Source organism: Corvus hawaiiensis, chromosome 14 (assembly GCF_020740725.1).
Source record: "Corvus hawaiiensis isolate bCorHaw1 chromosome 14, bCorHaw1.pri.cur, whole genome shotgun sequence".
NCBI lineage: Eukaryota > Metazoa > Chordata > Aves > Passeriformes > Corvidae > Corvus > Corvus hawaiiensis.
Genome location: NC_063226.1, coordinates 4,854,574 through 4,864,282, shown reverse-complemented (window position 1 = coordinate 4,864,282; position 9,709 = coordinate 4,854,574).

Here is a 9,709-nt window from a genome sequence, read left to right as displayed (position 1 = left end):
CAGCAAACACCTGCCCCTCCTTGAAAAGTCAAGGCTTCAATTATTAAATCAAGGAATTAATAAAAGTTATTTTGTTTTAAAAGGATAAAACCTCATTATAGTGGTGATTTGTCATTGCAGTGACAAAAATAATGACTGATTCCTAAAGCCTGGGAGAGTGAGAGGGAGCCTGGGCTCCTTGGGCACGTCAGGAACAGCCCATAGGTTAGAAGACACCAACAAATATGGTTTATTTTTATATACAGATTTACTATGTTCACTTGCACGTTTATAAGCAAAATAAAATCTAATATAAAGCAATAAAAATATGAGAATTCACTTGCCTTGGGAGAGTAGATATCATTTAGAGTGGTAAAGGGAACTCAGCCCAGGACAATACAGAATCACAGAATTGCTTAGTTTGGAAAAGCCCTCTGAGATCACACAGTCAAATCATTAACTCAGCGCTGCCCAGGCCACCACTGACCGTGCCCCCAAGTGCCACATCCACAGGGCTTTGGAAGCCCTCCAGGGATGGGGACTCCTCCCCTGCCCTGGGCAGCTGTGCCAGGGCTGGACACCCTTCCCATGAAGAACATCTGGACAATAAGAGGAATGTGTGGGCACGAGCTCCGTCAGCACCAGGGACCTCACCTGAATCTCTGCAGGCTGCTGGGAAGCTTTGGGAAAGCCACTAAGGCTGGTCAAAGCACACCCATTAATTCCAGTCTGCTTTGGATCAACTTCCTAATTAATCCCATTGATTTCAGGTCGGAGACAGTGATGATTTTTACGTGCACTGAAGAACCCTTTGTTGGACAGAACTATCACCACTGTGAAAACATGGAATGGCTTAAAGTTATCCGGCAAAGGACAAAATCAAAATTCCTTCCCAATATCCCAGTTATCTGTGCCCTCTGGCACTGGGAAGCCATTCCCTGGGTCCTGTCCCTCCATCCCTCATCCAAAGTCCCTCCCCAACTCTCCTGGAGCCCCTTCGGGCACGGGGAGGGCTCTGAGGTCTGATACAAGGTATAATTCCATGGATGAACACGGAAGGAGCTGTAGCAGTCTCGGGGAAGCCGGGATCCTCCTGTCCCCGGAGGGCCCCGAGCTCCCGCCCCGGATCCGAGCGCTCCGTCCCCGCCTGCTTGGAACCCTCCCCTGCAGCAGCCGGGTTTGTCCTTCCTGCTGTGCTCCTTTCAGGATCCGCTTTCATCCAACGCCAAGCACCACCCCATGGCAAACAGGCAGCCCGAGCTCTGGAAACAGCAACACGAGTGTTCCTCTCCTCTCCTCTGGCTCCTCCAGGGGCCGGGAGCACCAGGAATGGCTCATCCCACCTTTCAGGGGAGTGTAGCTCCTGGATGAGTCGTGTATCACCACTGTGACTCCGATTTCAAGTTTATCAGCTGCCTTTCAGTCTCTGAACCACCTCAGTCAACACGGATCCCAGTTCCCACCCAGAGACACCTTTGCCCCACCCCTGGGCCCTGGTCCTGTCCTACACCAGTGAACCATTTCTGAAATTTACATCTTCAAGACATCACGAGCTGGGGACTTCTGGGAGGCTGGCAGCCCTCAGAGCACCTGACAGACAAGAGCCTCCTATACATTCCTCACACACTCCCAAAGCTGAGCTGCAGGGAAGAGTGGAAGAAAGGCCCCTGGAAAGCAGCTGTGATAAAACCAGTCATTTCTCGGCTCCAGCACTGCAGAGATGCCTTGTTCCAGAGCTATCAGCCAGCTTTAGGAATAAAGGTAAAAGACAAAAAGTATTAATAACTAGGAAGAGATACAGGAATTAACAACTCCTTTGCCACTTATGGAGTAAAATATAGCTCCAAGTGACTAAACAGTTTTTAAACATTGCCTTAAGCTACATAAGAGGTTTGAAGGATTTAGTAATTCCATGTTCCCTGACACAGCCTTCCTTTGAAAGCTTTCAGCCAAGAGTGTAGAAAACTGTGCAGAGCATTAGCTCTGGGAAAACTTTAGCCAACATCCGTCATCATTCAGGTACTGGGCCCAAACCAGTTAACACCATTTAAAATCCCTGGTTGGCTTGATTTGGAAGGACCTTAAAGCTCATCCAGTGCCACCCCCTGCCATGGGCAAGGACACCTTCCACTATCCCAGGTTGCTCCGAGCCCTGTCCAACTTGGCCTTGGACATTTCCAGGAATTTAAATGGATAAAAGCTTTTCCCCTGTAAAAAAGTAGCAGAGCCACTCGAACCTAAAGCAACATCCTCGAGGTGGGGAGAATGTGGCCCTGTGAGGTGTGGGGAGGTTTTGGTGTGGTCCATCCTCTTCTCCATCTTCGAATCCCTTTTAGAGCAGCTTCTCTCTGACCTCACCTGTGCAGGGATTTTGATTCAGCCACCACCAGGAGCACTGGAAAATCATCAGGAGTTAACCAGGGAAAATTAATTACAGGAATAAAACTTTCTGGAGTCTCCTCATCAGTATTTAAGTATAATGGCTATTTATTAGTCAGGGTAATGGACAACAGAGCTGAAAGGGTGCAGCTTTCCAGTAGTCACCATGCATATGCTTAATGAGAATTCAAAAGACATAATGAATTAGGATTCCCCTGTTGGGCACTGAGTATTTCTTCATTAAATTCTAATGAACTGGGAAGAGTATCAGGTTTGCTCATGCAGTGTAATTTCCCCCCTTTTTATGGTTATGTTTACACGCATTTAGTTAATCCTCATCATCCTTATGACAAAGAAGTGCTGAAAAAACAAGTTTGTTAGGAATGGAAGGAAGATAAATGTGCAAAGACAGAAGAGTCAGCAGCACAAATTGTGTGAAATAATAGAATTTGTGCTGTACCCCACAGAACCCAAAGCCCCCAACCAGACATTGCTTTTTTCTTCAGAAATTGTGGGATGAGATGAGGTCTCATTTAGTAATAAGGTTATGGCAAACGATGATGGGATTTCATTGATCACCTTTGGGAAAAGAAAGGACTCGTTCCTAAAAACACACCCAGCACATGAGAGGGGCCAGTGCAGATAAATCCAAATTGCTCATCACAGAGCTGGTGGCAAAAACAGCCCAGGAATAAAACCCATCTCATTGAATGACTACTTCAAACGTGACCATGATGTCCCCAGAATAGTGTCCTGGACAGGAGGTGGCTGCAATGTGCACACCTGCACCAGGCAGCCCAGAGAAACAAATCCCAGGAGCTGGAGGTGGAGGTATTGTGGACTTTTCTGAAGGGCATCAAGAAGAGCTCCTGGGGCTTTGGAGACTGGTATCTCCACAGCCCCGGTTCCTATAAGTGAGTTCCTATAAGTAATTTCCTGTAAGTACATTGTTGTTACAGAAGCATAAACCTCATAATCTGTGCTGGCGTTCAGTCAAAAAATATTTTCAAAAGGGTAAGAGGGTTTGAAAGAGAGGATGAAAGCAGCTGCAGTAATCCCATGGCATTTTCACGCTTCTTCCAGAATCATGGCAAACTGGAATTTCACTTGCAAGCCACTTGTGCTCCCTGTGTCCCTGGTGTGCTCCCTGTGTCCCTGGTGTGCTCCCTGCGTCCCTGGCGGAGTCAGAGCCGCCACCCCACCCGATCCCAGCCCACGGAGCTGCCCCAGCCCTGCTCCTCCTGGTGGCAGCGGCTCAGGTGACAGTGGCACCTCGTGGGGAAGGGGCCAGCTCCCCGTGTGGTGGCACTGCCCCTGCAGACCCCGGCGTGTCCCCTTCCTCACCACCTCCCACATCGAAATCCAGGGGATTAGAACTCTTCATCTCCTCCCTGCCTGGTGGCAAGACTAGCAAAGCAATTAGGCTGCTATGGCAATTTTATGGTGCTTAGAAAATTAATTAGTCACTTATTAATTAAAATTTGTCATTAATATTATTATTATCTTTTCTTTTAATTCCTTCTCTTTTTGAGCTCTATTTGCTTACGTTTTTTCTGGTTTGGTTTTTTTTTTTTTTTTCTCTTGCTTTGTACTTCTTGTTTGCTTCCCAGGATGGACACATCCCATCCCAGCTCTCCAGCCACAGGGAGGCCCTGGATGGGGAGCTTGGCTATTCAGGATGAGCCTGGAGTCGATGGAGCCCCACGATGTCCAGAGAGTGGACACAGCCCTGGCAGGGCACGTGCAGGACTTGCCAGGGAAAGACTTTGCATAAATCAGTGTTTAGGTCAAAGGACAAGCTATCTTTTTTTCAGAGACCTGGGATGTCTCCTTTTTTTTTAAGCAGAGGGTGCAGATAAAGCCTGGTGATGTGGAATCTTCCCGAAGAAGCAGTTCCTGGAGGATAATGTCGTGCAGAGGTTAGAAACCACAGCACTTGTTCTTTGTGGACACCAGCCAGGCATTTCTTTGTTGTTGTTGCTTTTTGTTTGCTTGTTTGTTTTTTAACTCCACATTGGGAATAATCTCCGAGAGACAGTTTCATAAAATTTTACATTAATTTAAGACCAAAGTGTATTTTACTTGTACCCTTGCCAGGATTTTGAAGTCTCCCTCCCAGGCTCCTGTCCTCTCTTAAAGCATCTCCAGAGACTCCTTTGATGCTCCTAGCATGAGAGATCCCACCACCCCACAACGCCAGAGATTGTCGGAGTTGGAAACTTTCCCAGAACAAGTTTGTTGGTTAAAGGGCTCTATTTGTGATGAAATACGGCTCAGTCCACAGGGTCTTACCTTCAGTACTCTCACACTGTTGTCTCAGACGACGTTAAGCAGCATCACACTTGACATGCTCCTCTCTCCTGTAAGAGACACCAAAGAACTTTATTATTGTCAATAAAATTCCTACTGGGGCTCTGCGTGGCTTTGCCTGCTTTGTCCTCAGTTCTCCTGGAGTTTTACAGCCCCATATTTAAGGCCAGACAGTGCCATGGACACGCCCTGTGTGGACGTGACCTGCTGATGCCCAGCGTGGTGGCTCTGGGGCAGCTCCTGCCCTGCACAGCTGAGGACAGGACCTGAAGGGAAGCAGCAGCAGCACGGTGGCACTGGCAGTGACAATCCGTGGGCACAGAGGTACACAAGTGCCAGCCACGGCCTGGGCTCATCCCCAGCGGGGGCAGCAGGCCAGGGGAGGGGAGTCTGCCCTGCTCAGGTGAGAGCCCGGCTGCAGAGCTGCCTCCAGCCCTGGGGATCCCAATATAAAGGACGTGGAGCTGCTGGAGGGAGAGACCACGGAGCTGATCCCAGGGCTAGAGCCCCTCTGCTCTGCAGCCAGGCTGGGAGAGCTGGGGGTGTTCACCTGGAGAAGAGAAGGCTTGGGGGAGAGCTCAGAGCCCCTTCCAGTGCCTAAAGGGGCTCCAGGAGACCTGGAGAGGAGCTTGGGACAAGGGATGGAGGGACAGGGCACAGGGAATGGCTCCCCAGTGCCAGAGGGCAGGGGGAGAAGATGAGTTTGGCCACAGCACAGCGTGGGGGCCACAGCCACCCCCGTGCCTCCGGATAAGCCACGAGCAGCAGAGCCCTGTGTGAGCACCAGCCGGGGCAGGGCGTGCAGGGTCTGTGTCAGGGCGCAGTGTGCTGGGGTGCAGGGGGAACAGCGTGGAGAAGGTGGTCAGGATCGATGCTGAGGTGTTCAGCACGGCTGGGTGCAGGATCGGTGCTGGGGTACAGGGCAGTTTTGGGGTGCAGGATCAGTGTCGTGGGTGCAGGATGGGTGCTGTGGGTGCAGGACCGATGCTGTGGGTGCAGGGCAGTTTTGGGGTGTAGGACCGGTGCTGTGGGTGCAGAATCGATGCTGGGGTACAGGGCAGTTTTGGGGTGCAGGATCGCTGCTGTGGCTGCAGGGTCGATGTTGGGGTACAGGGCAGTTTTGGGGTGCAGAGTCGATGTTGGGGTACAGGGCAGTTTTGGGGTGCAGGATCGCTGCTGTGGGTAGAAGGTCGATGTTGGGGTACAGGGCAGTTTTGAGGTGCAGAGTCGATGTTGGGGTACAGGGCAGTTTTGGGGTGCAGGAGCGGGGCTGGCACAGGATCGATGCCGTGTTCAGGTGCCGTGCCCGGGCTGGCAGCGCCGCGGGAGCATCCCCGGCCCTCGGTGGAGCATCGCCATCTGCAGCCCCTCCCGAGCACTGCACAGCGCTCGCACCTCTCCCTCCGCGCCGCTTCCCATGCAGTAACAGCATCCTTCCTTTCTGTGCTGCGCAGGAATCCTCTGGGATGTTCCCCAGGCTGCGAGAACCTCCAGACTAACTTTCCTGCCAGCCCTGACCACCAATAACCCGATGGCAAACCCACTCTGGAAGCGTTTTCCTGGGATCTGAGGCGCTCCTTGTCAGAGCCATCCGCGGCTGAGGCCGATGAACGCGGAGCAGCCTCACACTGTGGCAGGGAAAAGGCATAAATTCAAACATTAAAACATTCTGCTTGGCAAAATCATGTTAAACCCCAACATTTGGGTGCTGTGATATCATAATTCAATATTGTTGCGGGTAACATTTGATGTTTGTTATTTCATGCGGGTAACCTCCTGTTAGATGTCATTTTAAGGGTGAGTTAAAGGCTGTTAAAAGCATTAAAGCACTCAACTTGCTGCTTACCAAAGTCACCCTCCTGGCTAAAATCACTCTAAAATAGCACTGTTACCTCGAAAATAATTTGTCCTTGCAAGCAATGACCTTTCTTTTCTATTAAAGTCTCTTTAAAGTTTCTAGCTCTCTTCTCTGCAAGTCCAGATGTTGTTGTTCTTAAATAACAGCCAAAACCTGCCCAAAAGTTCCTGCCTTCACCCTTGGCTCTGGTTGGTGCCTGACCAGTTTTACCCATTGCTCACACGTCTCAGGACTTTACCACTCTGCATTGTTTGATAAATGAAATTTTTGGGGCACAGGCTGAGCTGTGGGGGTTGCAGCAGCTTTCCCTGGCCTGGTGACCACTGGCAATATCCTGGGGACAGCTCCAGTGCCAGGCTTACCCTGAAGGAATGTCCCAGTTGCCACCACCTTCCTCCTCCACGCTACAATTCTGAATTGCACCAAAGGTAGTAATAAAATAAGCCTTACTCTTGCAGCAGAAAAATTAAATTTACCATTATTATGCCTTCACACAAATCCTCGTGGAAGAGTGGGTTCCCTTTGCATGAAGCAACTGTATTTCATATTGCACTGGTTAATACCAATGTCTTTGGAGGTCATCAAACTCAACAGTTAAAAAAATTAATCTGAGAATTTACAGCAGTTAAATACAGCTAAATAATTAATGATGAGGAAATTGAACTTCCCGTTGAGATTGGATTAGGAGCCAATGTGGGACACCACTGCTGTAGAGCATCTTTCCCTGGGGAACCTCCCAGCAAAAATCAGCTCCTTTATTGCTTTCCATATCACTAATAAAATATGAAAGGAGAGAATACAATAATATTTTCATATCATATTAATGACCTTCAGAATGCAATCAGACTTGCAGCTCTGGCAGAGCAATTTGCTAACATAATATAAAACTATTAATATGATATGAAGGTCACTGAGACGGTGCAAAAATTAGCGTAATGACAGCAACTAACCTGGGCCCTTCAGCAGCAAGAACAATTAACTTCCAACTTCATTTCTGCAACCTGTACCTCGCATGGCAGGGGCTGCTGGATCCCAGGCTGCTCCTTCACAGGCTTTGAGTTCACTTTTCTTCTTCTGCAGGGCTGGAAAATACTTTTAAGAGGCCCTGCCATGCTGACCAGGTGCCTTGAGCTCCTTGGAAGGACATCACTGCAGCCATGTAAAGCAGATTTCTGAAGGAGGTGGAAATCTCTAAAAGACCCAGTGAGAAAAGATTAGATTCCAGGGGATTTCTGAGAAATAAAAGAGCAATAATATTTTTATTGGAAGTGAGTCTTTAAAAATGAAAATGTTTCAAAATTATATTATTTTGCTCCTGACTACAGCTGATATGTTTAGTTTTGGTAGTTTAAACATGAGAATGCCCAGCAAAAAAGTTCTAAAATCAAGGATTTAAAAATTATTTAAAAGAAAGCCCTATTCTGAAGCAGGATAATTTTGCTTTTCACCATTTAATGTTCCTGAAGCACTACAGGGCATGGGGGACAGTGAACATGTCAAAGTTATTCTTTCAGGGTCTTCTGAAGAACCAGGTCTCGTTAGAAGAGAGACTAAATTCTGCTCTTGATCCAGTGTAAACTTTTAAGCCCCTTATTTCAAGTCTGTCCATCCATTTGACCTCACCTTAAAGGCCACCAGTGCAGGAGCACAAACTCCAGATTTCTCTCTGAAAAGTCCTCCTGAGTCCCAAAATGTTGACTCGTGGGGACACAGAAGAGAAGGAAAAAAATAAAAATCACATGAGGCTTCTCCTGTGCTGGACTCCTCTTCCAGACCCTCCAAAACTTCTTCCCTCCCCAGAGCTCACCTAAATTTCACCATACACAATACCCTGCAATAAGGCACTTACAGCTTAACAACTTGTTCCATGAAAAGTCACCTTGCTTTATTAACTTTGGATACTCTGGATTCATTTGATGCTCTTCTAAAGGACCTTCTCGAAAATTTTTGGGAGAACAAAACTGAAGTTATCCTTTCATCAGTCAGAGTTTTGTCTAATTACACCAACATTGCCATAACGAAGTGGTGATGGAAAAGTCCCTGTGAAATCTCTTCTGAACAGCAGGAGTGGGTCAGACCATGGCTTTGTTTCCATAAAAACAGCTTTTCTGCAGGACTTCAATATCCTGAATGGCAAATACAGCCAGGAAAAGAATGTGGGAAGCAACTCTCCAGCTGCACTGTGAGCAAGAGGGGAATCTCCTCCTGGAGATCCTTTTACTGCCTGAGTCAAAGCCCTTTGTATGTATTTTATACAGGAATTGATTGGTATTTAATTAACCTCCACTTTATGCCATAGTCAATCTTTAATTAAATGCATCCTTAAGCATAGAATTTAGAGCGTCACCAGAATGAGTTTAAGTGCAGAAAGGGATTTTATGTTTTCCTCATAAACAAGAGACAAGGAAGGAAGGAAATTGCTGCTTGGAAGAAGGAGCCTCCTCAGCCAAACACAAAACTCTTTGCAAAGTGGGAAAGAACCAAAGATATTACGGAAAATTTTCTAATGTAAACAGCAGTGATTAATTTTAATATCTTAAGTAGGTAAATATTGTTTAGATAACACCCAGCAGGGAAAAGAACATCATTATTTTATGGTTTGCAACAAAAGCCTTTGGCTGCTTTCTCTGCAAAATTCTGAGCCTTCTTACACAAAAATGCTGAACATGACAGAGTTTAGAGTCAACTGATTTTCCTTTGCCTTGTAACACTCATCCTGCTCTGATTGCCTTGAGTGGAACCCCCACTCTGGTCACACCACAGCCTGATTTCAAACTACAGGGAGATGGCTCCGAATTTTCCTCCAAATTTTGCCTTACACTGAGGTCAAGAATCACCATGCAGGTTTTGAGTCATTATTTGCCCATCTATTAATACCAAAGTGATGATTTAGGAGGAATTCACATGAGGGATCATTCACATGAGAAAAAGATGTTCTTACCAAAGAAAGCAATTTTGAACCAGAAGTAACCATGTCCAAAGAGAAAAAAATCTCTTTATCCCCCACAGAAAAGAACCTCCTCTACAGGGCAGTGCATGCCCTCCATTTTCATACAGATTTTCATTAGAAAGACATTTCTCAGGCATCCCATGGGCAACTGTTTAAGGTTTTCCCTGGATGCAGCCTCTCACAGGAATCCAGTGAGCCCCAGAGCCCTGCTGGGTTTGCCTGACGGCCGCGGG